Source organism: Andrena cerasifolii, chromosome 2 (assembly GCF_050908995.1).
Source record: "Andrena cerasifolii isolate SP2316 chromosome 2, iyAndCera1_principal, whole genome shotgun sequence".
NCBI classification, from domain to species: Eukaryota; Metazoa; Arthropoda; class Insecta; order Hymenoptera; family Andrenidae; genus Andrena; species Andrena cerasifolii.
Genome location: NC_135119.1, coordinates 25,223,348 through 25,250,603, shown reverse-complemented (window position 1 = coordinate 25,250,603; position 27,256 = coordinate 25,223,348). Strand labels below are relative to the sequence as shown.

General features: G+C 40.4%; 1 protein-coding gene across 8 annotated transcripts in view; it reads right to left on the bottom strand.

Moving 5' to 3' along the window:
• LOC143378764 (very long chain fatty acid elongase AAEL008004) overlaps nt 1–25,990 on the bottom strand; it is an 84,716-nt gene extending 58,726 nt beyond the window's left edge. For 3 of the 8 annotated variants that reach the window (XM_076830720.1, XM_076830723.1, XM_076830728.1), the window contains exon 1: nt 25,688–25,990. The gene's annotated coding sequence lies outside the window, so the exon portion shown is untranslated. Of the gene's footprint in view, nt 1–23,384; nt 23,656–25,687 lie in introns of those variants that run through there. The other 5 variants (XM_076830729.1, XM_076830727.1, XM_076830726.1 and 2 more) reach the window with 4 other exon arrangements.
• Nucleotides 25,991–27,256: the final 1,266 nt, after the last annotated feature.

The following is a 27,256-nucleotide window of genomic DNA, read 5'->3' as shown; positions in this document are numbered from 1 at the left end:
GGGAAATGAGTTGGGACGGTTTGTTGTTCTGGGTTAGGAGGCTTTTAAGAGGTGGGGTAAAGGACCCAATTAGTGACACCTAACCAATTACTGTCACCTTAAGCTATTTTACTTAAAATAACGAATAAATAAGCTGTGGTATATAATCTATGGTATAGGTTATAGGTTGAGTTACAAAATTGTTTTTGTGTTGACTTTACAACGTTTATTCGTTCGTTATTTTAAGTAAAATAGCTTAAGGTTAGCAGTAATTGGTTAGGTGTCAGTAAATGGGTCCTTTACCCGATTGTCTCGATTTAAGGACCAGGTTTCTGCCTCGAAATAAGGCCAGCTATCCCCTCCACTTCTTCTGCTCCTGCCGTGGCGAATGAGCAGTCTATCTTGGGTATTCGACGCGATGAGCTAGTAAAGGAGAGCCCAAAAGACTCGCTGTATTTTAGAAGCAGTTGCATGCTTGATTTTGAGATTTAAGGCGTGGATTTCTTAGGGGAAGTGGGAGTGCTGAGTGCGAAGGGAATTTTGAAATTTTGCGTTCTGATAGTCGGACGTCCCGAATTTGAGGATTGGACATGTAACCTTTTTAACATTTTCGCAGTGGCACAAAATTAGGGGAGGCCGGGGATGGTAGGCCAGTTTTTCAGTTTTTGATTTTTAATAAATTATGTCGACGAAATATCATTAAACCGGTTAATATATTTGATAGGGCATACATTTGGCTATCTAATTAAATTATTAAAGTTGACTCAATGTGACAACAATTAAGGTATTTTAATGTTTTTCTAACACCATAATCGGGGTTGGTTGACTTACAGTATGGGGTAGGTTGAGTATAGGTAAAATCAGTTAGGAAAATGTTATTAGCAACTTATGTCAGTGGTAATAAAATAACACAATGTCACAAGAGTTGTTTCATTATAAAATATTAATTTCTTTCTTTCATATTTTATTAATAAACTGAAATTTTTTTCAACTCAAACATAAATTATAATGTATTTATAACATAGTGCCATTTAAACTAAACATTAAAATCGCTTTCTCAATAACTAAGTAACAATTTAAACCTTATTGACGTTATTAGTATATATTATAAGTCAACCAGCTCCGACCGATCATTTTGACTTCAATAATCTATATAACCTTCAATTATTCATGTATAAACAAAAATACTACGTCAATAGATTGTCTAATAAATAAACTGTAAAATAGTCCCTTTACATTTATTCTATCGTAACTATATAGAACAAGAAAAAATAAAATCTTTATGAAAAAATATTTACTTACGTAGTCAATTTTTCGACAAAAGCTTATAACTGTTAAGAAACGTGCGATCGCGGGGTCGGACATAAATGCATGGCATAGTAAAAGTGACTTCTTTCTACAGTAAATCGTTCCGAAGTAGAGCACATGTCGGTGCAAAGTTATTAACAATTAGTCAATCTACCCCTTGAGACAAACAGCCCCGGTCTCCCCTACTGTTTCCTTACATATATCCATACAGTTACTTTTGACACTCCACGTAGTTAATATTTTGTTATGCAAAAAAGTGTTTTCAACTTTGTTTTAATTCAGCAGAAGAGTCTTTATTTTATTATGTAATTAAATAAACCAAGGAAATGGTGTCCTCACGTGTTAACTTGCTTTTTTTCACACGTCTCGCATTCGAACCTAAAACATCTGGTCTCTTTAGTCTCCGGGGAATATAGAAGACCGATTTCGTAGAGGATTGTTATGACTGTCTGTTATTTCTCGCCTTCTTATCATCTCCACGAGCCGTATGTTACTTAACCTATTATGCGAATAATTAATAGCGGTCGCAAAATTGACATTTGCGTCAGAATCATTATGTAGATATAATTTTTCTTGCAATTATACGTTTATTTTATGCACATATATTTGTCGCTGTTAAGAACTTTACGAGGCGTAAAATCGATCCTCACGTATCAATAAACAAGTCGAGGTTTTTTGAAGTACGCTCCTCGTAATCTGAACGATCACGGGCTGTTGCAATAAAACATATATGACTGTAGCTTAGCCATCGAAGTGTTTTCTTTCTTTACTTTTTGATAGTTTGCTGAATAAATTGCGCCTGAACTTGCGCCAAGCAAATCAGAACTCTTGGCACTAGCACTCGCCGAAAGAAACGAGGATTAACACAAGCTCGCATTATTACGCAGCGAAATAATTAGAACTATTCCACCCAAAAGCGCTGCTTAATTTAAATTGCTAAGCGGTAGGCATAAGTAGCGACGAAGTAAACAATGATTCTCTCAGCAGAAAAGGAAGTGCATATTACAAATTCCACGCTGAATGATGGTAAACTCTCTAATTGCAAGTGCTAGAATAATTGAGAGCCGGGATCACGAGTAGCAGCGTCGCAGTGGCCGAGAAGAAAACACTGAAAATAGTCACGTGCATCATTTACCATTTCAACTCCTAAATTAATCGGTACCTACTCCACGTTGCGTCAATCAAACCCTAAAAACGAGATTCCCTGAATATCCACTAGACTCTAGCCATAGGTCAACATTGCGCTCTAGGAAGTAACAGAGGAAAGTGTCCATTTAAAATGGCACTCGTCACCTCGAGCCCACTCACTTACGGATAAAGCAATAATTACTTACGTTTTTTAAATCCACATATCCCGAAGCGACAGACTTTTTGCAAGCCTCGTGAACCAAACAACCTCTACCGGAAACCGTTTAGCGAGAATAATTTGCGGCGCAAAGTTTACAAAACTACGCACTGTAGTGGTAAACAATTTACGAATTGGCGTCCCCACCCCAATAAAAAGCGCATCAATACGTTTTATAATCGATTTGCGACGGGCAGGATTAGCATAAATTGCGGCTGCATTATGCAAAGTAGCAACTCTGTGACCGATTGCATAATTAATTTAAACGGTTTATCGCACATTTAACGCGGATCTCTCGAGCAAAGAGGAGCACGATTCCCGTCTATCTCTGACGGGCGCAATCGCCCGGAGCTGATACCAGAGTGCGGCTTAATCAGAATCGAGATATCTAGGTAAGCCTGGTTCCACGTTCCCGCCTATCTGATGATTTAATAGCCGCGATGTACATGAGAGTATGTGGACACAAGGGGCATCACCGCAAATACCGGAGGCCTTTCTGGAAGCATCGGTAGTTCAGTGTCTCTCGGGCATGGGGCAAGGCAAATGAATTTTTTGCGCCGGCCCGTAGGAGGAAGATCGGAGGTTGAGGAGCTCCGAACTTCTTCGTGGCTCGGCTGATAGGCAAACAATTCATTTGCATTTCGTGGCTCGTGCAAGGATCTTGCTTTCCACTGGAATTCTAACGAACTGGTAAATAGCTACTCCGTTTGCTTGGCAAGTTAAACGAAGTAGCGCGGTTTTCGTGGGCTTTGGTGGGAGTGGATTCTTAATGTGTTTTACTTGCTGGTGCATGTTTTGTTTGGTTGGATCGACAATATTTAATAACATCGGGTTCCTTGGAAAGCTAGTACCGGTTTTGATGGCTGCTAAAGAGATGCAACTTTAGAGATGCTTTCGAAAGTTTCTTGAGTTGCGTTTATTTAGCAGTTGTTAAAAATGGTAGGAACTTACCGACCAATATCGACTTGGACGTGTTCTAAGGGGAGAATCTTGTCTAACAGCTCCATAAGTAAATGATATTTATGATTTTTTTTAAAGAAAGTGTTGCTAATATTGGATTAAACTTTTTTGGGATTTAAGGAAGCATCTTGAAAGTTGCAGAATTTTTTTGTGTGGATCCTTCTTATTATTCATTCGTTAAAGTTAGATAGATTAAGCCGAGATTAAGCCTAATTCAAAGAAAAAAAAGAAAAAATTTATAGAGGTTTGAAAGAGAAAAGTAAAATTTTTCCTTAGATAAATTTACTTTATATAGATGAAAAAAGTATTGTAAATAAGAACGAAAATTAAAATTTTATATTCACTCCCAGCGTAATCTGTCTGGCTTTAAGAAATTTTTCTTCTCTTTGCAATCACATGACTGTGACTGTCGTCGAAGAGGTTAACAAGATTCCACCAATAATTAATAAATTATAAGAAGGATTCACATAAAATAAAATTCTGCAAGTTTAAAGATGCCTCCTTATATTCCAAAAGAGTTAAATCCAATATTAACAATAATTTTTTTAAAAAAAATTTATAAATATCAGTCGCTTTTGGAGCTGTTAAACGAGAATTCCCCCCTTAAGTTCACCAGTTTAAATCCCGATATAGAGTCGAATACATTGCTACTACCTTTTGGATTACGTAGGGTAGACCGGGGGCGGTAGTAACACTTTAACTTTGGAATACGATTTATATTACCATTTTAAGTCAGTAAGAAAAAGTTACTTTAGTGTATTCCAAGTGTCATTGTTCATCATATATCCAAAATTGGTGTTAATATCTATTACATGTTTCGAGATATTTAGCGCGTTGCATTCGTCCCCCTGTTACTACCGCCCCCGGTCTACCCTAAGCGTTACAATGACGCGGAACAGGGGCAAATACGTGTGTGAATTAACGAGACCCGTTTTCCTCGTTGAACTTGATTATTCCAAAGCACTTTATGCGTTTACTTCCGTTGTTTGTCGGTCGACGTTGCAAAACATTGAACCGTAAGTTTACTGTTAGTGAACTGGAAAATAAAATGACGACTGGAGTTCTGCTGCAGCTTGGAAGTGACACCAATTATTGTAAGAAACGTTTTGTGACTCCTTCATCGAAGTAAGATGAAATTTCGACGATGAAAACATCAGCAATGAAGGAAGCATGAAATATTTTACTAGTACTTTCCTATAATAATGATAATGATAATAATAATAATAATAATAATAATAATAATAATAATAATAATAATAATAATAATAATAATAATAATTGTATAGTAATCATCCTAGAATTTATATTTTGATAATATCGTGTGCATAAGGTGAATGTCCCAATTTTTACTGATTTAAGAGGTTACTCGTCGGAAAGAAGGTGTAAAAAATTTGTTTGTGATGAAAATTTGCAGAGTAATTGATTAATTCTTTAATAATAAATCAACCAGTCGAAAACTATTTAAGAAAGATATTTCAAGATGTTTAACTACTAGTAATTTGTAATTAAATATAATGCTTTAAATTTCCGTATTTCTACTCACCATTTGTACCAATTTCTGCTCACATAATATGTTGCCTTTTCAGGTTAAAATAAGTTACATCTTTTATGGAGATGTTTTATAACACAACGGTAAAGCATAAAATAATGATAAACAAAAAATAAAATGCCTTCGAATAGAAATAGAGGTTACAGCATATACTGAATTGTGAGGTTTATCTTGCTAAAATTTTGGCGAGTAGAAATTCGGAAACGACGGTGATTCACTTGACCCTAAACCTAATCACCCGTTTTCTACTTAAAATAATCAAAAATAGTACAAAATCTACATCCAGAGCACAATACGGTATCTGTTTTTGTTAATAAATAAGAACTTTTACTGCAAAAACTATTTTCTGCTCAATTATCGAATACCAATAGTTCCTTACCACAAGCAGCTAAAATACGGTCAGCAAAATCATGAATCTCTCATATTAAAAGTTTTTCGCCGCGTATGCTGCACTTTGATTAGCCCCAAGCTCGTGCAACACTCGCGTAAATGTTCAAATAATTTATAATTATTTTGTTGTACCTACAATACAAACGTGACGCTTATAATAATAAGAAAAATACGAAATCAGCAGAAATTGGGACATTCACCTTACAATTAGCAATCCATTGCATTGAATTTACAAAACGATATATCGCACTGTGCACCACCGTCTACTGCGTGCAAAGGGGAATAAAAACGGAGAACATTAGTGAACGTAGAATTTGTGCGCGCACATTCCTGTCCAATCTACCGCGTGACTTGCAGCTCCGCTGATTATTATGGGTCGCAACTTTTCTCGGGGCAACATATTCGTTCACGCAGCAATTACCTAATTGTAAGTCCTAAGGAGTACACACGGATCAAACGACTTTGGCCGTCGTGATTGGACAGTGGGATCGCTTCGCATGGTTGGCTCTTTTTATGGTTTAGGGCACTGCCAAGCCACAGGTTCCCGTCTTGAACACTTCTATTTCGATGATTTATTTTAGGGGTGAGCGGGTACTCGAAATTACGGGGCCCGATTCGCGATTCGGGAGCCGATTTTATAGCTTAAAAATTCCTACATCTGATCAGAATGCAAAATCACAACTTAAAAGCTTTCGGGCCTCGGTACCAGTCTGATCAGCCCGAAACCATCACTATCGAATCTCGACGGCCAAGATCGTTTGAGCCGTGTGTACACGTGTATCGTTGAATGAACATTATCACGACGATAAAACGATAGCGTAAGGACACAACTGTAGGAATATATCGATAAACCTACAATGCTATTTACATCGGTATATCCAAAGACTACACCGATATATCGATACTCCGATTCAGCGCGACAGAGGCACTGGTACCTTAATATAACTAATTAATCCAATAAATCGAATTATTGCTGACTCTAGTACCTACTCTCTATAATAGTATTGATTTCTTTAATGGATCTGCGCACACCTTTGAAAGACAGTTACGTAGGATTATCGGATAATGTCTTATCCGATGTACCATGTAATTTAGCATGTCTATCTTTTGTTATATTAGGTAAAGTTCTTTTTGCTTTGTAAAAATTTATGTAAAGAAGGCTTCGGTCCGTTTATAAATAAATAAATAAATAACTATATATATATCGATACATCGATACAAAAATATCAACCAATTAAAAGTTAAGCTTATGCAGGGTAGATATGCCAATTACTACCAGTGCCCCTATTACCACCACTTTATTTATTTTATTCAATAAAAAACTATCGTAAAAAGAACAGGGTACAAACAAAATTATTATTAAATTGGGACTGTTCTCCTTATTATTAGTGTACAGTATTTTTTATACGTTGCGATTTTATTCAATAAAATAAACAAAGTGGCAGTAATAGGGACATTAGCAGTAATTGGGTCATCTGCCGTATACTACAGTTGTCAGCTCAAAGGATGGAAATATTGTATAATTATAAGTATGGAGCGCGTAATAATATGTATGAGGCGAAGTTCGCATCGATGACGTGAATACTGTTGTTTTTACAGAATAAGCAAGTCGTTCCGGTAAAGTAATCAGAAAAAATCCGTTAACGCGTAGAAAATGGTGCGGATTTGTATGTGCATAGATATCGCGATTCGTTAAAACTATTTACACTTGAAAATACCATCGGCTCGTTAAAACTTACGCAGCGAAATAATAAAAAAAAAAAAAAACGGGGCTAATCTGGGAAAAGTATGTATCGATTGCATACCTGAATCCGGTAAACGCGTAGTAAACGCGACTTATCGGACTAGCGTATCGAAAACAAGTCTCGCGTAACATCTTGCAACAATTAAACGAGGAGAACAGTGTTGCTACTCTGCTTAAAACAAGATAAACTCATTTAAAAAAAAAATCGGCTTTCCTTCGATACATTCACGAGATGATATCTATGGAATAGTTTGCGTTTATGTGAGACTAGATTTAAGCGATCGCAGATTTCCATCCTATCGGAACTCTAAACTAGTCTAGCTAAATAAGAGTTTGCATTGACCCTTCGGTCAAGACGCCCGAAAAATAGGTGATGTTTATGAATTTTTTACAAGAAGAGGTTATAACATACCCTAGAAAATGTTTTTGGCATTTATTAATACACTCGTCAGGGTACGAAAAATAATTTTTGTTTCATAATTTCGGGGTAAACTTGCCGATGAACTGGGCCCTCGCCGATTTCGGTGACCTTCGCATATGTTGTCGAAGTCGTCATTCTGAACAACATTTCCCTTTAAACTTTTCGGCGGTCGGCTTTGATTTGCGAGATATTCGCAACAAAAAAATTACGTAACACTAAAATTACAGAGTTTAACACACCCTCACATCGATTCGCTACCATGCTTTACGCGCCCGCGAGCTGTGAAACAGATTTCAATACATTATGCCGAAAGTTTTTTTTATTAATATCTCCGAAACTAAAGGCCGACCGCCAAAAAGTTTAAAGGGAAATGTTGATCAGAATGACGACCTTGATAACGTATTTGAAGGTCATCGAAATCGGCGAGGGCCCAGTTCATCGGCAAGTTTACCGGTTTCGGTCTTGATGCATTTCCTAGGTGACGCTTAGTGCAGCCAGAAAGGGTAATTATTTACAAGAGGGCAGTCCTATCCGATTTCGATGACACTGAAATATATATGGTCATAGTTAACATTCTGAACAACTTCTCCCTATACATGTAACCATCGCTCAGCTTTAGTTTTCGAGATATTTGCATAAAAACGTGATCGATAACTACTAATCATCTGGTTTGGGTTAAATGGTTTTACTGGGAGGGGCGTCGCCAACCTTTCGGAGATTCAAGATAAAAAATCTGTAAATTTCCGTAACGTTGGTGGCCCCCCTAAAACATCTAACCCGAACCAACTACCGATCGCGGTTTTTTGCGAATATCTCGAAAACTAAAGCTGAGCGACCACAACATATATAGGAAAAAGTTGTTCGGAACTATGTCTCCGATAACATATTCCAAGGTCGTCGAAGTCGGTGACGTCTACCCTTTTATAAATAATCACCCCCAATAGAGATGCCTAAATGGCAACCACAATTTCAGAAGATCTAATGAACCGATTTAAATAAAACTGTGGGCATTTGATTCGTCATTGAACTCGCTATCGCATCATCCACTAACACAGTTTTTGAAACACGGGTTCGCTTTTTATCTGCACATTAACGCGTAAAATTACCCTTTTTGCACTACTTCGTTCAAATGTGCACCAATCGTCGTAGTTTTGGTGCTTTTTTTTGTCGCGACAGAGGAGAATGCGGTAGCCAATATGAATTTTGAGAAATTTTTTCGATTTCTAATTTTAGACGATCCTGTGAGTAAATTTCGTGGTTACCGTTTCGGTGTCCCGTTTTGGCATCACTCCGCTGTGTGCCACCTAGAAAATCCGGTAATTGTGCAGGTGTTTCCTCACCGATTTTGACGACCTTGAAGTATGTTGTCGGAGACATGATTCTGAACAACTATTTCCTATACATGTTACCGCCGCTCGACCTTCGTTTCCGAGATATTCGCGAAAAACTGCTGCTGCTACTACTATGTACAATGTGTTCTGCTGTATATCTACCTACGGTACGCGTCCGTGGCAGAGTATGCGTCAGCGTGGGATAAAACAAAGGATGAAGCTAACCGTCGTTTCCGAGATATTTGCGAAAAACTTCTTTTGACATACTCCGACTAGGGATTGCAAATTTACCGATTTAATTAAATTGCCGGTAATTCGGTAAAATTTCCAATCGAAACCGGTTTATCGGTAATTTACCGGTATTGAAAATATAAGAGTAAACATTACAAAAAACTTTTATTTTTAACTCTAATTAAGCATTATAAAAATTACACGCAAACGAAACTATTCTGAACATAAACTATAAAATGATATAACACAAAATAGATATATTTGTATAACTAATAGCAATAGTTATTAATGTGGATCTTCACCACGAAAACAATGAAAAGAATCTTAACTTACATACGTAATTAAATATTTTTTATTTAACAATTCTTTTTAAAAAATAAACGCGAAAAACATAATTTGCCTAAATTTTCGTCTCCTGATCTGGACCTAATTTTTTTACAAAAGAATCCAGTCACTTGGGTAGTCATTAAGAAATCATATGGCATTTGTATACATAAACTTTCTCCTTACTTTTTCTACTTGAAAATACCTGCATTTTTTTAATGACTTGATTCAGATTTTTAGTTTTCTTTTTGGATCAGAATTGGTTCTTCATGAGATACTTCGGTTATCGTCTTTGTTAGTAATTGAAGTATTTTTTCACTGATAACGCATCTCTTCTTTTAAAACATTCATAAAAATCACCTATTTTTTTAGCGTGTCGACCAGAAGGGTCCCCTTAAATTTTTTGTTAGAAGCGAAAATAACCGTTCTGGAAACCACCGAAATGTTGCAAATAGCCTTCGAGAATGAGTGTTGTCAGAGGAGAAAAGAGAAGAGAAAGAAAAGAGCGGGTCAAACTGCATCCAAAACCAAGGATCTCACGAGTGTTTTCCTCAATTATGTATTGCGGTCTGGTTCAGAAAGCATTCCTACCAACTGGCGGAACAATTAATCCACAATATTTATTTGATTGTCATAAGGCGTCTGCGTGATTTGATCCACAAAAAGCGGCCGGATCTGTCGGAAAACAACTCATGGGTTTTTGCGCCACGATAAAGTAACGACTCGCATTTCGATGCTCTTTTTCGACTCTTTAGCCAAAAACTCGACGAACTCGTCAAACTCGTCGTTCCCTGTGGTCGCCTAGCTATCATCGTGCAACTGTTCCTGTTTTCCAAGCTGAAGCTGTCGTCACGGGACGTCGTTTTGAGTGAATTGGTGGTCAAAAAAAATCGGTGGACGAGCTAAAGCCGGGTCCACATTTGTTACCGCGCCGCGCTCTGTTACCGCGTCAATTTATTTAGTGGTAACGAGATTCGGTGCAGGAAAAAGTTACTTCTTTTAATTAGGAATATAATTTGGTAACTTGCAGTTCCTACAGTTCGCGAATTATAACAGAATATTGAAAAGTAGCCGGATTTTCAGGGGCCAATTTCACCCCACAGAGTGAATAAACTTAAACTTTAATCTTTGGAGATATGTAGAGGATATATAGGTATGTATTACGCAATTTTTTTTGCTGCTCAAATTCACTTTAAGGGGGTATTTTTCGATTTTCAGGTATAACTCGCGAACTGTAAGAACTGTAAGTTACCAAATGATAGTCCTAATTAAATGAAGTAACTTTCTCCTGAAAACTTTTATTCTATCTCTTACAGTTCGCGAATAATAATACAAAATCAGAAATTTTTCAGGGGTCAATTTCACCCTCTTAGAGTGATTCTGGGCGGCGAACAAAATTGCGGTGTACTCAGGAGGACATCCCCTATATATTTACAAAGTTTCATAATATTTTGAATTTCCAGGTTCAGGATCTTCCCTTGTATAAGGGTTGAAACTTTGTAAGCTGTCATACATGAAAATGGTTACTCCTACGAAAAAAACTAATACAACCTTTTTCGTACAGAATTTCCTAAGCTACACATTTTATAATAACTATTTTTGTCGTAAAACTGATAGGTAACGAGATATTCGCGAAAATTTGTTTTTTACTGTTTTACCTTTTTTGACCCTCTGTAAAATTTTGACTGCTTACACATATTGTTTAAAACGACCAAGTACAAGCACCAATAAAAATTTAGCTTCCTAGGAATTTTTCCACGGACAGATCCTAATGCAACTGAACTACTCGCAGTAACAAACGTGAACCCGGCTTAACAGGCCACTCGAGAAATCGAGTTCTAGCGTCGCTGTGAAGATTGGAACAACCACTGGCAGAAGTGTGTTGCGAGCAGTGCAGAGGCGACAGAATAGGTGTCACTGAATAAATGAATAATTCCCGTTTCGTTCGATTTATTGTGGAAGTTTTTGAGCAGACCTCTTCGCCATGTTGCACTTTTTAACTCAAAATTCAAGATATTCGATCACGGTGAAATATCTGGTATTTCTCGAAACCAGGAGATCTCGAATGAAGAAAAACCGAACAACAAGAATTGCCACGAGAAGACCCACGTGGATGTATTACAGACTACACGGATAATCCATTATTAGTTGAACTAATAAATTTCCACGCGTGCCCAAATACCAGTTTTTACAACAATGAAATTTATGACTAATCTTAAGGCCTAAGAAAATCATCTTCGAGGCATGTAATCTCGCGAACTCGATTAATCACTTGACAGTTTTAAACAAATCGTTCGCAAAGTCATCCCATAAATTGTACTGCCGCGAATGAAACTGGGTCATTGCACGATAACTGATAACTTGAAGAAGAAAAAGTCGTAGGGAGCACTCAAGTCGCGTTTTTTTATTCGAACGGACAAAATCAAGTCCGAGTGATTCCCGCATATCGATCCTCGCCTTTTTCGATCCCGAGTACGTATTCCTAAAGCCCACGACCGTATCTCCGATCGAGTCGCATGAATATTAATCTCCGAAAATTCGCCCAAACTCGTGGAATCAGTGTTTTTTTTTTCACACGAAATGCCCGCGCGTGACGACATCGTTCGTTAGCGTCCTTCGAGATAAAAGAGATCCATGCTCCGTATTTTCAGACAGCCTCGATACCGTCGAAAAACGATCGAGGGTCTTGTCGGGCCGCCAAATCCAGCGGGCGCACCGTCTTTCGCAACCGGCGAAACGCTTTTTGCCCGGTGACGCAATTTAATCCCCGCTTACGTCACTGTTCATTCGCGGCTATTTGCACGACCGAATACAAGTGATTCGCGTTGATTGCGCTTGAAAATCCGACGCGGCGACCTTCGGGCCGCGATCTTCCGGGAGTGTTTGTCTTCCGTTCGCCGTCGCGAGCCTCCGCCGGCTTCCATTAATTAAAATCGCGCATCTTCGCAAACGGAAGTCCGCCCGATGGGAACTGTCACGGTGAAGGAGATTGATGAGGGAATTATGAGAGGGACGGTGTACGAAAGCAGGTGGAGATGGAGAAGTGATAGTGGAAAGAGATGAAGATTGCTCCTGGCAAGGAAACGTTTCCCAACTCGATAGTTCCGATTCTAATGAAACGTCGCGTGGACATACAGTAATTAGGTATATTCGAGTGTACGAGAAGCAATTTATTTTTCTGTGGAAGCTCACTGAAAACAGCCCTTAAAGTTATTATTAATATTATTATTATTATTATTATTAGTAGTAGTAGTAGTAGTAGTAGAAGCAGTAGTAGTAGTAGTAGTAGTAGTAGTAGTAGTAGTAGTAGTAGAAGCAGCAGTAGTAGTAGTAGTAGTAGTAGTAGTAATAGTAGTAGTAGTAGTAGTAGTAGTAGTAATAGTAGTAGTAGTAGTAGTAGTAGTAGTAGCAGTAGCAGTAATAGTAGTAGTAGTAGTAGTAGTAATAGTAGTAATAGTAGTAGTAGTAGAAGCAGTAGTAGTAGTAGTAGAAGCAGTAGTAGTAGTAGTAGTAGTAGTAATAGTAGTAGTAGTAGTAGCAGTAATAGTAGTAGTAGTAATAGTAGTAGTAGTAGTAGTAGTAGTAGTAATAGTAGTAGTAGTAGTAGTAGTTTTAGAAACAGTAGTAGAAGCAGTAGTAGTAGTAGTAGTAGTAATACTAGAAGTATTTTACGACCTTAGCTCGGTGTTTTGAAGATACACAGCGGACTTATTATTATTAAACGAGTGGTGGAATCATCTTTTGATTACATAAAATAAAGTACACGACGGTTCACGTCGCCACGTGTTATTAATAAAGGTAGTTTTGTTTTTTTAAAACTGAACAATCCTTGTATTTAAAGTTTACTGTTACCAAATTATATAATTGTAAAAAATCTTGAAAAACGCGATATCTTTAAGTGCTGATTTCACCCCCCCCAGAGTGAATAATTCAATTCAACTTTTTCTTTACCAACTTGGAGTAAATTAGAGAAAACTGTTTACAAAATTATTGCCTTCGCTTAACATTGAAAAGAGAATACTATATTTTTACACAATAACTGGCTCTACTGAATTTATGAAATCTGAAGCCGCTCCTGATTCGCAGCAGGCTAATGGGTGCAGGTACAAAATTTGCAATAAATCGCTCATTGGTTATCGCATTTAGCATGAAACGTGCACCAAACGATATAGAATTTTTTCTTTTACGTATATTACACGTCCAAACTGAAGAACTGTTAAAAATGGAGCTATACCTCTCTTCCTGCAAGAAAACAGAATCGCCCCTCGCGTACTCCACTATGCTCTACGTTCACGCGAACCTTCAAAAGAAACTTTTGTTCGTAAAGAACCTTCGGAGCCACCTTTAAAATTATTATTTCACCGAAAAGGGGCAGCGAAACTGAGCGGAAGAATTTATGCTAAACTGGCGTCGATATAATTCCCGCAGAAATATTCAGCTGATTCTCGATCGCTTCGAGCTGGAGTCTGTGTAAAAAAAAGAAACAGTGTGTGGTTGAAGGACCTCTGGTCTGCAAACTTTCCAGCGTTTAGTCTCGTGAGTTCTAATTAAGTTTGTAGACGAGTCGATGACTTTGGAGTTTGATTGAAGACGAGGTTTCGCGTGTATTAATCAACCGAAAGCAAATGGCCTTTTAATGGCCGATCCACAGGTGGTACCCGTGAACCTCCAGCGGAATATTTTGATAGGAAGATTACGAAAGGATCGAGCTGTATATCCTATGAAGACATTAACATAAAGCAGAAACGAAGCCAGGTGAGTGAGATAAGTTCAAGGTCAGGAGGAGTCGTAAAGTCGTAGACCCTATACTCACCGTGTTCCACTCTGTAATTGATGATTCCATTAATACCCAGCGGCCCAAGGTTTTCAGAAACGCCCCTTCAAGACGGTCAGAGCCTTTCCCAGCGATCGCTTCTGCTGGCAAAGATTTGTCCAGCTCGCCCCGCCACTTCAACACTCTTCGTCAAAATAAAAATTCAAACTCCTGTGTTCCTTTTTCCCTCCTCATTTTGGGCCGCAGCAACCACTTATGCGGGTTATTAGCGACGCAAAAAGGAGAAATTTGATAAACTTTAGGAATTTTAAGAGATGCTCTGTCGAATTGGTAGCTTTTAAATTTAGATTTTCCTTTGTGGAGGTTTTGAAATTGAATAATTGTTGCTGAGTAAACTTTTATACTGTCAATTAATTTCTCACGAGAATATTATCAAGTAGCAGAATACTCGTGCTTCGCTCTGGTAGAATAATTAAAAGGAAGTACTTTTATATCTGTTTTTTTAAAGTAATTTTTGTAAAGTAACCTTTGCTTAACGAACATTTATATATGAATATGTTGGATTTTAGGTTTTTGTGTGGGTAACCTTTGTAAAATCCAAGTTGATGTCTAATCGGGCCGAAGAAAGGATATTAAGGAGACTGAGAAAATACACTTTACTCCTTTTCACCCCCTTGGGGATAGAACTTCACAAAATCCCTTCTTATCCAGCACCTACGTCGTAAAAGGAATATACTTTCTGAATTTCATGTTTCTAGGTTTAGCGGTTTGGGCTGGAAGTTGATGTATCAGTGAGTGACCCAACGAATTTCTATACAGATTTGAAGATTTGGCGCCCCTAGGCTAACAAGAGCCTGTCGCCATTTTCATGAAATATCATCAAATATTTTAATTTAAAGGGGTCGAGACAATTTCAAAATTAATTCAATATAAAAACAAAGTGAAATGTTTTAAAAGCTGTCTCAAGCCTCTGTGATTAAACAGTTTCCAATTTCTTTCGCTCAAAATTTGTTGCTCCGCAAAATTTGCCACACCACAAAATTTGTTCGCTCCCCAAAAATTTGATGCTCCCCAAAATCTGTCGCTCCCAAAAATTTGTCGCTCCCTAAGATTTGATGCTCCCCAAAATCAGCCGCTCCCAAAAATTTGTCGCACCCTAAAATTTGTGGCTTCCCAAAATTTGTCGCTCCCTAAAATTTGATGCTCCCCAAAATCAGCCGCTCCCAAAAATTTGTCGCTCCCAAAAATTGATCGCTCCCCAAAATTTGATGCTCCCCAAAATTTGTCGCTCCCTAAAATTTGATGCTCCCCAAAATCAGCCGCTCCCAAAAATTTGTCGCTCCCAAAAATTGATCGCTCCCTAAAATTTGATGCTCCCCAAAATTTGTCGCTCCCTACAATTTGATGCTCCCCAAAATTTGTCGCTCCCTACAATTTGATGCTCCCCAAAATCAGCCGCTCCCAAAAATTTGTCGTACCCTAAAATTTGTGGCTTTCCAAAATTTGCCGCTCCCAAAAATTTGTCGCTCCCTAAAATTTGATGCTCCCCAAAATCAGCCGCTCCCAAAAATTTGTCGCACCCTAAAATTTGTGGCTTCCCAAAATTTGACGCTCCCAAAAATTTGTGGTTCCCCAAAATGTATCACTCCCTAAAATTTGATGCTCTTCAAAATCAGCCGCTCCCAAAAATTTGTCGCTCCCCAAAATGTATCGTCCCCTAAAATTTGATGCACCCCAAAATTTGCCGCTCCCCAAAATCTGCCGCTCCCCAAAATTCGACGCTCCCAAAACTTTACCGCCCTAGGCTCCATCCTACATAGCTTATGGATAGATAGACATCCAGACAATACTTTCGACGTTTTCCACAAGACACCGACGTGAAACCACGCGGCCGCTGTTCAAAGTGTTAGCAGCCTATCCTTCCCCGAAGCATCTGTTCATCTGGCGGATTTTGGATTGAAAGCAGATTGCGACACCGTGGCCTTTCGTCCCAGTCTCGTGTCTTTGAACTTCCTTTGCCATTTGCAGCGATGAATCTTGTTCGTCGAGAGACTTGGCAGCAGAAACGTTCGCTCCCTCGCTACTTAAGCTGACTAGAGGATTGGATTTTCTTGGACACCCTTTGCAAACGGGGGTAGTAGGGCAGGGAAGTTTCAGGAGGGAGAACAGCGCGAAGTAAAAGAGGGGAGAAGGGCGGAAGCGGAGAGTTGTGGGAAAGGATAGGGGATGGAGGGATAAACGCGATAGGGGTGACAAGAGGAGATGAGGAGAAAGGAATCAATACAAAGGAAGACAACTCTCTTCCTACCCCAAGTGGTTTCTAACAAAGAAGCTCGCTTACGCCTCCTACACCATACCGTCTATCCAACCCCAGTATATTTTAAAAACAATTCCAAAGCACACGTTTCTATCCCTAAAACCGTCTGTACATAGACCTAGCGTCAGCGAGTGAATATCTACAGAATAGCGAATAATTTTCGCGCGCCGATCGAGGAGGAATTGATGAGGAGTTCTCTCGCTTCCCACATGGCGCGCGACCCAATTCGTCGGCGTTACGCAAGCAGGCAACATTGAGTCATTCATGCACAGCTGATCGCATACGGGCTGTCGCGCGCCGCAATTAACGCGCCTTTTGACCGGTACCCTCGGGCCGTCGAAATCCAAGGATTCGTTTAAAAATAATGGAGGAGCAACGACCCGGCCGTCCGAGCGGCTCGCTCGGATCCACGAGATTCGGCGGCGTCCGGGCGGAACGGCAGAGGCGGCTGCACGCGTTGCGAAAAGGAAAGAAGAAACGGAAGAGGCACGGGAAGGCGACCGACAACGGCCGTGGCTCGCGAGGAGCCCGGCCTTGGCCCACTATTGCGAGGGGCCCGGGCCACGAAACGCCGCGATCGCCCGCCGCCGTCAGAAAATCCAGCACCAGCGTCGACCGTCCGTTGCACAACGGCGCTGGAACGTGCTCGCGATCCTCTAACCCAGCTGTGCAGGCCTTTAACGGAGGGAACTCGTGACCGTTTCTGAATCGCGATTAACGTGATTCCGTATGCCCGACATTGTGCCCCCTTTTTCTTTTCAGCCAGCTGACCGTGTCGCGCCGCGGGCCCTCCTGACCTACATTATTTTTCGCAACTGGGTCCACCTTCTTCGCGCCCGACTGACTCGCGCTGCTTCGACTACTCTCGCGGACGGCACTGGGACGAGTGGCGAGTTTGCTGCGAGTTATTCTTACTGTAGGGGTTTAATAAGAGGCGAGAAGCGATGGAACGAGAGGTTATTAGGCTTCGCGGTCCACCTCACAGTGGCCCACCTGTCACTTAAGGATTGTTTCAGGAATTTGCGTTCGTTTTGGAAAGTGCTAGCCCTCTTAAGGGGTCATGCTCAGTCAGGAGGACGAAAAAAGGTGGTTTTTGGAAATTTTTTACTCAAAAGCTGTAACACTTTTCTCAAAAAATCTTTTTTCCTTTTATGGATTGCATCTAGTACCGTGCATCGTAATTTTTTTATTTAAAAATATTTAGCAATAACTAAGTTATTGTTCATCAATTGAAGGTTCTCTAAAAATAAAGGCTTCTGCGGTGACCACTGCTGCAAGAAAGTCGAGCATCTAAAGTAAAAAATTCAAAAGAATTTACTTATTATATTATGTTATCTAGTACTTGAAGAAAGGATTTTTTTTTATCCGATGCTTAGTTTTCTTTTAATTGACGAAAATCAGGCAAGATTTATGATAAAAATTGAAACTTTTACTTTAAACATCGGCCATTTTCTCCCAAATCAATATATTTCGAAGAAATCTTCGTTCAGTACATCGCACCCATTTTTCACTTGATTTGATTGTGCTGTGCTATAGGATTCCACGCAAATGTTAGAAACAAAATATTTTTTCCCGAATATTCGGGAAATATTCTTTTTATATTATGAACAAAATATTTTTGTCCAAATATAAATAAAATATTTATTTAATATTAGAAACAAAATATTTCTTCCGAATGTTCGGGAAATATTCATTTTATATTATGAAAAATACATATATTTCAAATATAAAGTAAATATTTATTTAATGGTAGAAACAAAATTATAAAAAAAAATATTATTTTTTCAAATATAAAGTAAATATTTACTTTACATTTTTTAAATATTAATTTAATATTTCATGAATATTTATTTCACAGTTTCTGAATATTTACTTTACATTTTTTAAATATGTATTTTACATTTCCTGAATATTTATATCGGAATATTATTTTCACATTTCCAGAATATTTGCTTTATAATTTCTGAATATTTCTTTTATATTCCACGAATATTTAGTTCATATTTTCAAAACATTTATTTCACATTTTCAGTATGTGTATATAATATTTGTAATCAACATTTTTGTCATATTAAAAAGTGTGGCCAAAAAAACATTTTTATAATATTTGGAAAATATATTTAACCAATATTTAGTGCTACTAGGGTAATAAGTACAATTCTTATTAAAAGTGTGCGGCCATTTACTGGGCTTCTACACGTTTTGCACTTTACAATTGTTTTATTTAAATTACGATAAGAATAACTAATAATTTTTATAGAAATTTCAAGAAAAATAAATTTAAATGCAATTTCACAGCTGTTTCTTTGTTACACATAAATATATATTCAAGTATCAATCTGAAAGGTTCATAGATTCAACAATTCGGTCATCCACTGTTCACCCTATTCGAATACCGAAAAAAAATTCGACAAACAGTCCCAGCCCCAGCGTGGATCGATTCCGAGGAACAAACCCGCTGGGGCCGGGCAAGACAAACAGTTGCGCGTCGTTACGACGTTCCATTCGAGCGAGCTTTATTGTCGTAACGCGAGAAAAGTAACAGCTCGGTCGGCTGGACGTGCCCCGCGGTGTTTCTCCTCTGGTCCTCACGGTTACGTTTGAAACGGAGAGAGCGAGGACCGCGATGTTAAAGAGAGAGGGTAGAGGAATTTGTGATCGAGCGGGCTACCGGATCCCGACCCGCGCGGCGGGTGAAAGTTTCGGCGTCCACGAGAATTAAGCCGCGTATTCACCTGCGCATTCGCCCCGAATGTGCATTTGGCGCGCACCGATTTTTTGCTGGTCCAGTGTTCGGCGCGTGTTCGGGGCGCGGCGCGCATTCGGGCCGATCCGCTTGTTGGCGGTCCATCAAAGCGCGCATTCGGGTCCGAACAATACCATGGAATGGACGCCGCAAATTTCACTCAACCCCGAACGCGCGCCGAATGCGCGCAGAGCTCCGAACGAGCAAAAAATCGGTGCGCGCCGAATGCACATTCGGGGCGAATGCGCAGGTGAATACGCGGCTTTACACGCCATCGAAAATGATTGTTCCCCCGTGCAAATACCTAGCCACCACCGGCTGAGACTTCGCGCGCGACCCCAGCCGCCCGTAATCCTGCGTCTCTAAACTCCAGCGTCGCTTATCCTCGCGACTCAATCGCAAGCAGAGAGCCAACGAATCCTGGATCTCTCGATCCCTAGCGTCGTCGATTACGCCACGGCTGTTGCAACGCGGCGGCCCAAACGCTTCCTCGCTGAAAGCTTTTTCGAGCGGGAAACGCGCGTTTTCCAGATCGGCTTACGTAACGCCGGGGCGCAGAAAAGCGAAACGCGCCGAGATGTTTTTCATTCCGCCTTTCTAATACCCCAATTTCGCAACGCGACCAAGGGAAGGAGCCCTTTCTAGCCGAGTTCAGCCGCATCCGGTGGTGAACGGGCCAGCGCGACCACCCGAGGCGGGCGGCGAGAGGTGCGCGGCGGAATTTGATTTATTTTTTCGGTCCGCAGCCGCGCGAAACACCTCGAGTGCCCCGCTATGGGGAAATATCCGCGGCTACGAGGTTGGAATACTCGGGGGAGCGCTGCGCGCGCCACGGCGCCTTCCGCGCTTCTCCCGCGGCCCTGTTCGAAGCTGGATCCTATTAATCCTCGGGTGGGCAACGCGAAAAGCGTTGGTAATTAGTCGTTGGTACCAACGACAGTGTTACAGTTTGGACGCGTAATCAGGGAAATCGGGGGAAACTGTTGCGCGATGTTACGTGGTTAGAGAAGTCGAAAGGGCCGCGTACCCGAATAGTAGGCAAGTTACGTAAGAGATAAATCAAGGCGCACTGTTAACGCTGCGTGAACACCTTCGTTTTTTTTTTTTTTTTCGACGAAAGTCTGCGCTTTGTAAAGGAAAGGAGTAGTTCCTCGGTGTTGGAAATTACTCCGCAGAGATTGAAAATAAATGTCACACTATAAACACAACTATGGTTTATTGTATAGATAGACAATACACAGTGTGTCCACGTTAATTGGTTATATATAAAAGTATACAAGAAAAAAGAAACTTTAAGGGACGGAACGCGATCTGCACGGTTTGGTCACAATTTTCAGACTGGCTACGGTCGTCACCTTATGCCCCGGTCAAGACCCTTCGCCCCTCTTCTCCAGAAAAAGAGAAACGCAGCCCCTTAGTCCTAACACTGAGACTCGTTGAACTCCAACACTCGGGATAATGGAGCTTGTCGAACCGCGCGATTCCCAGCGTCGAATTATAAACAAAATGTCGCAAGTGCTGTAGGAAACCTAAGTCTCTCAGATTTCGTGCCACTTTCGATCTCGTAAATGTCGAAACGTCCTTTATTGTCACGAAATTGGCTAACGCCGCTCGACTTTCCCTCTTTTGATTTTCCTAACGATCCATCGCGCACGCGCCGTCCCGCCGTCGCGCTCCGAGGCTCGTAACGATCTCGCGCGACTGTTTTTATTATTTCGGCTCTGTGCTCGGAGACCCACTCGCCTGGATGTGTGGTCGAAAGTAAGGGCCATTCGTTACCAAATCGTGAATTATTCCAGGCGTTTATGAGCAAATATACCTAACATTAACTATTCATTATGAGCGACGTAAGCGAATTACCAAGAATTAGCAAGTACGCAGATGGAAGTAGGTCAGAAGTCAAGATAATCGTACCGGTGCTTCCAATAGGCGTGATTCGATCCATTCCGACTGTACCGCTGCATTAATCATGGTATTTTACATTAGGTATCAACAGTTTCCCGGAAATCGATAGTTGTTAATATCCACCGCTCGGCATTTATCATTAACAGCCACATTTCTAGCTGGCTGCAAACGAATTTCCGCGCTGCACACGAATGCTTGCTACGTATCAAATGATAAGTGAATTTCTAAAATTCGAAAGCCGGGTTTTAAGAGACAGGCTTTTAGATGCTGGAATTAATATGTGAAAATTAATTAACGTATTCAATTGAAAACGTTGACACTTTGATTTGAAATCGCCTAGGGCACAAGCATATTGTAAAAGTTTACTGTAAAACTAATCTCCAGTTCATATTTGCTGAAGAAACGTACTAAATAAAATAAAGATTTATAATTAATATTCTGGACGGATTTTAGTTATTTCAGTTTTTATTTAGATGGTTTTGTATAGAGTATATTTTATTTCGTTAAATTTTTGTAATTCCATAAATACCAAAGAAACTGATTTTTTTTTAAATAAGTAGGTATAAATATTTGTTTACTGTTTTGATTATACATATATTTTTGTGTGAAAATTCGAAACCCGGTTGTGTCGGTCTTTTTGCAATCTTGGAATTCAAAAAACGGTTTTTTTTCTTCAAAAATCGGTTTTTATATGCACTAATAATAACAATGCTTTGTTAAAAACAACGTGACAATATAAATGCAGTGTAACAGACTGCATAATCCTGCAAGGAAGTGTCCCGTTTCACATAATTCACCTACCTCGAACTTTGCTTACGTCTTCATTAATTAATCTTTTAAAGGGTCCCCGAAAGCGAGCAATTCTAATGCAGAAAGTATCGAGGATGGCAAAAAGTTGCCCGCGGAAAACTTAACGCCACTCGTTTGCATAAACTGAGTTTCAAACGAACCATAAAAAAAAATACCCAAGAATAGTGAAGAAGAGACAAGCCTCACTCCAATCTGAACAATAGTAACCCAAAATTCTGCCTACTGAACCTCCAAAGCAGTATTATCCAAGAAGAGAAACCTCCGTTAAGGGGGTATACCCGTTTGAACCCTCGGAAAATGTATACATTTTGTGGATTTTTTTACAAGTCAACGGTTTGATGCAGATTTCCCGTTTTTTAACTATGTTTACATAGTATTATGAACTACTTATAAAAAAAGTTTCAGTTAAAAAACTATTGTTTTTCGGAAGTTACGGATACATGTCCGAAAGTCTCTCGATTTTAGACGGCTAAACGGTGGCCCTAAAAACTCGCGCTACGTTCAACCAATTCACTTCAAATTTTGCATGCAGAATCATAATAAGATTCCGCATCGTCCAACGAAGGCGATTTTGAAAATTTTTAAAAATAAAGAAATGGTGAGAGATCGAAGGTAAAGTTAAATTTTTCTAAGAGAAAAATCCCCCTTTTTCCTTTATAAATAATAAACGGGGAATCGAAATAAAAAAAAGCCTTCGTTGGACGATGCGGAATCTTATTATGATTCTGCGTGCAAAATTGGAAGTGAATTGGTTGAACGTAGCGCGAGTTTTTAGGGCCACCGTTTAGCCGTCTAAAATCGAGAGACTTTCGGACATGTATCCGTAACTTCCGAAAAACAATAGTTTTTTAACTGAAACTTTTTTTATAAGTAGTTCATAATACTATGTAAACATAGTTAAAAAACGGGAAATCTGCATCAAACCGTTGACTTGTAAAAAAATCCACAAAATGTATACATTTTCCGTGGGTTCAAACGGGTATACCCCCTTAATCGGAAGAGTTGCGAGGAGCGTTATTCAAATGCGCGGAGAGCGCAGGCGCAAGGTTGCGCGCGCCTAGAGAATGCCAACCGCTCCGACGAGCCAGTATACCGGGTGGTCCGCGTGGAGGGGCTCGAGCTCGGCGCGGCGCAGGCCCGCCGCGCAGCGTCGTGTAACGGAGAGACGCGAGCACGCCTATGGGTGTTTCGCGGCTTCTCTGACGCCGGTGTATTCCGCGTGACCAGCTGATCGAGGGAACGCTACTCACCTAGCGTGCTCTGGCAGCCGAAACGAGACCGGTGCCCTGTTCACTTGTTGCGCCGCGCTGGCGTGTCCCTCCTTCCGGCCTCTTCCTTCCTTCCTTTCCTGCCCGATGGAAGCTCTACTCGCCCGACGAATGAACGGCACGCCACGTCGGCCGCGGACCTCCGATAGATCCCGGTTAAAAATATATACGGGGCGGGGCTCGCCGGAGACGCTCGCTCTCGCGACAACCCTTCCTCCTTCTCGGTGTATGGATCTCTGCGCTAGTTTCGCCACGTGCGCCTGCCTGTCCGCGGTGCCATTTCGTCGTGCCGCGGCGAAATTGTCCCGTGCAGGCACTTTGCGCGTAGGCTCGCAGAGCTCCCCCCCCCCCCCTCCCCCCACCGCGCCCAGAAACGGTGCAAGCTAAGAAGTCGCCTGGCCAGAATTCCGCATACTGGAATTATCCGACGGAGCGAGACACACCGCGCGCGGAACGTATCAGCTGCGCGGGAATCTTCGAGATGGATCTTCCGTTCCGGTCGATGGTGGCGCTGGCGGCGCTTAGATCATAGATGGGCGTGCGCGCGTGCAATTGTGGGACGGTTCGAGGTACGGCGTTGCGTAATTACGCGGATTTGGGGATAACGGTTCTATGGCTGTTTCGCGATCAGACACCGGAAGAGTTAGGCACGCAGGTTCAATCGGGAATGGTGGCTGATCGCGGAGAATTGCACTTTTGGATGTCGCGGGAGGCTTCTTTGATGAGGATGGTTTGTAAGAGTGCTCGGGTATCCGCGGTGGGTTTCCTAACCCCTCCACCGTAAATTACTGGGAAATTAAATTACAGTTCGAACTGCGGGGACAAAGAAAAAAATATTACACTGTACGACAGCTTTGATCAGGGACGAAACTGGGGGGGAGTCGAGTGGCTCTCGATTTGCGAAGACATAATTTTGGAAAAGCTACAGCGATGGCTTTATTCAAATTTATATATTACGTTATTTCATTAGGAGCAAAGGAGATACAGATTTTATGGAAAAGTATTTTTCGTGAAGTAAAGTAAATATTATGTGAAGTAAAATTTATGTATTTAAAATTTATTTATCTGTTACCAAATAGCAAACAAATTAGAGTAAATGCAATATGTTTGAAAGCAGTTAATGAACACGTTTATTATAAGTCTTTTTTAGGTAAAGTGTGAACCCAAGTTCCTAAAGTGGGAAACACAAGGGGGTAAAATGTTCGTCCCTGCCCTTGATACCGCACAATTTTTCTTTCAAACAGTTTTTCACGTAGCGAACAGTTTACAAGTAATTTAAGGTGGCAGAGTTACGTGCTTCGCCCTGTATAAAATGGAACTCGTAGGAAGATGATTTTCATTGAAGAAATTAAATCAGAAGAATGGGATGAAATTTCGATGAAGTTCGGGGGTTTTAAGTTTCTTATCCCGCCCCTGACCACGTGCGATCCGTGATTCTTCGTGTTAGTTCGACGCGTCGTTCTTGCAGCTTGGTGTATCTATAGAAATATACGGTGCAGCAGTTACATATCCGCGTGTTTTCCAGCGACAAAATTTATTAAGCGATCGGGGCGAATTCACCAGGAAAAATGTGGAGGACGTATGCACCCAAAAGAGTATAACTCAATTAATCAAGCCTTCGGGCAGTAATCCGGTTAACTCGTTCTCACTTTTTTCCTTCAAACACGCTGCATATTGTCAACGGTGTACCTTACGACAGTGCCACTCTTTTCAATAGAATTCACCAGATAAGAGCCAGTTTTTATCGCACACCCGAGATAATAGATATACAAGTACATAAACTCTGCAAATAGAACACCGGGAGGTGAAATGTATACGACCGTAAAAACCTGCTACAGTCGGGACAAAAAACATGCTACTTGACTATGCTAATATGCTTGTCTATTCGAAAGAAGATACTGCGCCTGCAAGTTTCTGCTTTCTAGACACAACACTCAACACTACCAACAGACAAAAGACGAAGCGAGGAAAGCTGTAATACGAGCAACGATTCGTTGACCTTGAGTGTCCAACACATTCTGCCTAATCGTAGCGCTTGCGGTTAGCAGAAAAGCTAGATACCCATGTACAATCGCTTTGGACACGTTTTCGTGTAACATGTACTTAACTGTCACTAATAGGTTAGTATTCGTACGACTGCGGAGAGGTGATCAACTATTCCAAACGAAAGTGATCAGTCCCAAACGTTTAATTCAATTGTACAAATCTCGGAATTCTGTTTCCTTTTCGCGATACTTGGTCACCTTAGCGTAAGCGAGTTGTCTGACAGAATAACAAGTACTCACGTGCCTGAGTACTCCCTCGTGGGATCACAGTGTCTCGGTTACACCCCGCAGCGCACCTCCTGCCATGGAATTTCAATCCAGTCGAAGAGGGCCATCACTGAATCGCCATATTTTTTTTCTCCGCCGTCAACAACGCTGCCCGGAGATCGAGAATCAATAACCAGCGCGGTCACAGTTCAACGGACGATAAATGGAAGTGAGGTCACTAATTGTCCCGCGAGTTGCGTCTGGTAAATGAGAGCCGCGTCACGCGTGCTCGCGACGTAAGCGGGGCGATTTTTCACTGCCACCACTCGGCGCGTCGCGTCCCGAGTCCTGGTTAAACACTGACGCGACACGTAGATCGATAGTTCGATACGGACAGAAATTCGACTCGATATTAGGGATCGATTATCCAGGGGATCTGAATTTCAAATCAACGCGTATTTGAATTTCTGAAAGAGTACTTATGATATTTATATATACCATACGTGTTTTTTTTTACGAGTAAAATATAGTGACATTTATTTCCAGCGAAAAGGTACACTATGAATCTAAATGTCGTATGAGATATGGGCTGTTGCGTCGGGCGATTGAATAATCAGTGGTATTAATTCGTCGCATACAATATGAAGAAGCGATTGAAATTCACAAAACCAACCCGGAGAATTGGCAATGAGGAGGTAACCTTACGCGTCGCTGTTTATCCGTGTCAAAGTGAAATGTATTCGTTTATTTGTCTACTAAATGCGAGAAAGGTGAAATTGGGAGAACCTACCATTTCGTACTGTGAAGCTAATGTTGCTCGACTTGAAATTTTAATCTCACATTTTTGATTTTTAAGAGCCCAGGATATTGGAATTTTGTGATAGTTGAACGTTATTGTAATCTAAATAGCGATACTCGAACGATTGGTTGTTCTAATGTTCTGCTAAATTCAAGACGAGATTTGGTGGAAGATCGCAACGTTCAGATTGCTTCGCGTAAACATTGATAATGTAATTTCGTAATGGAACGCGCTGGTTATGTCATGCGTGTCGTTCACCTTAATATAATAAGTGGGTCCGCGATAATATGTGGGACTGATTGTTAAAGAGATCCCTGGGTCATTGGCCAAGATTCGTCATTGTAAACAGGAACTGCGTATGCTAATGTTAAGTATTAAATGTGCGTTGTTTAATGTTTAATCTGTAATTGTACTGTTGGATGCGATCACGGTCTCGGGACATTCTGGCCCGTTTTGCAAAAAAAAGGTATAATTAGATTCCGCATTATTTTCTACACATGCCTAAAAGTTTCGTTGTTGTATCTTTAGAATTCACCGAGCTGTGGAAAATTTTGTGAATCGGTGTTGACCAACTGACCCTAACTCGTACCTAAATCAAACATACATCGACCTGAATATGACACGATCTATGATTATTTTTAGGACTGTGTTTTTTCAAATTTTATGCAAATATTAAATAAATAATAAAAAGTAATGTTAAAAAGCAGCTTTTCTGTGGTTTTTTCCATTTTATGCAAGAAGGGCCTGAGAGGGCAGTAATTAAGATTAATTTCAATGATTAAGTTTTGCAGAATTCAATTAAT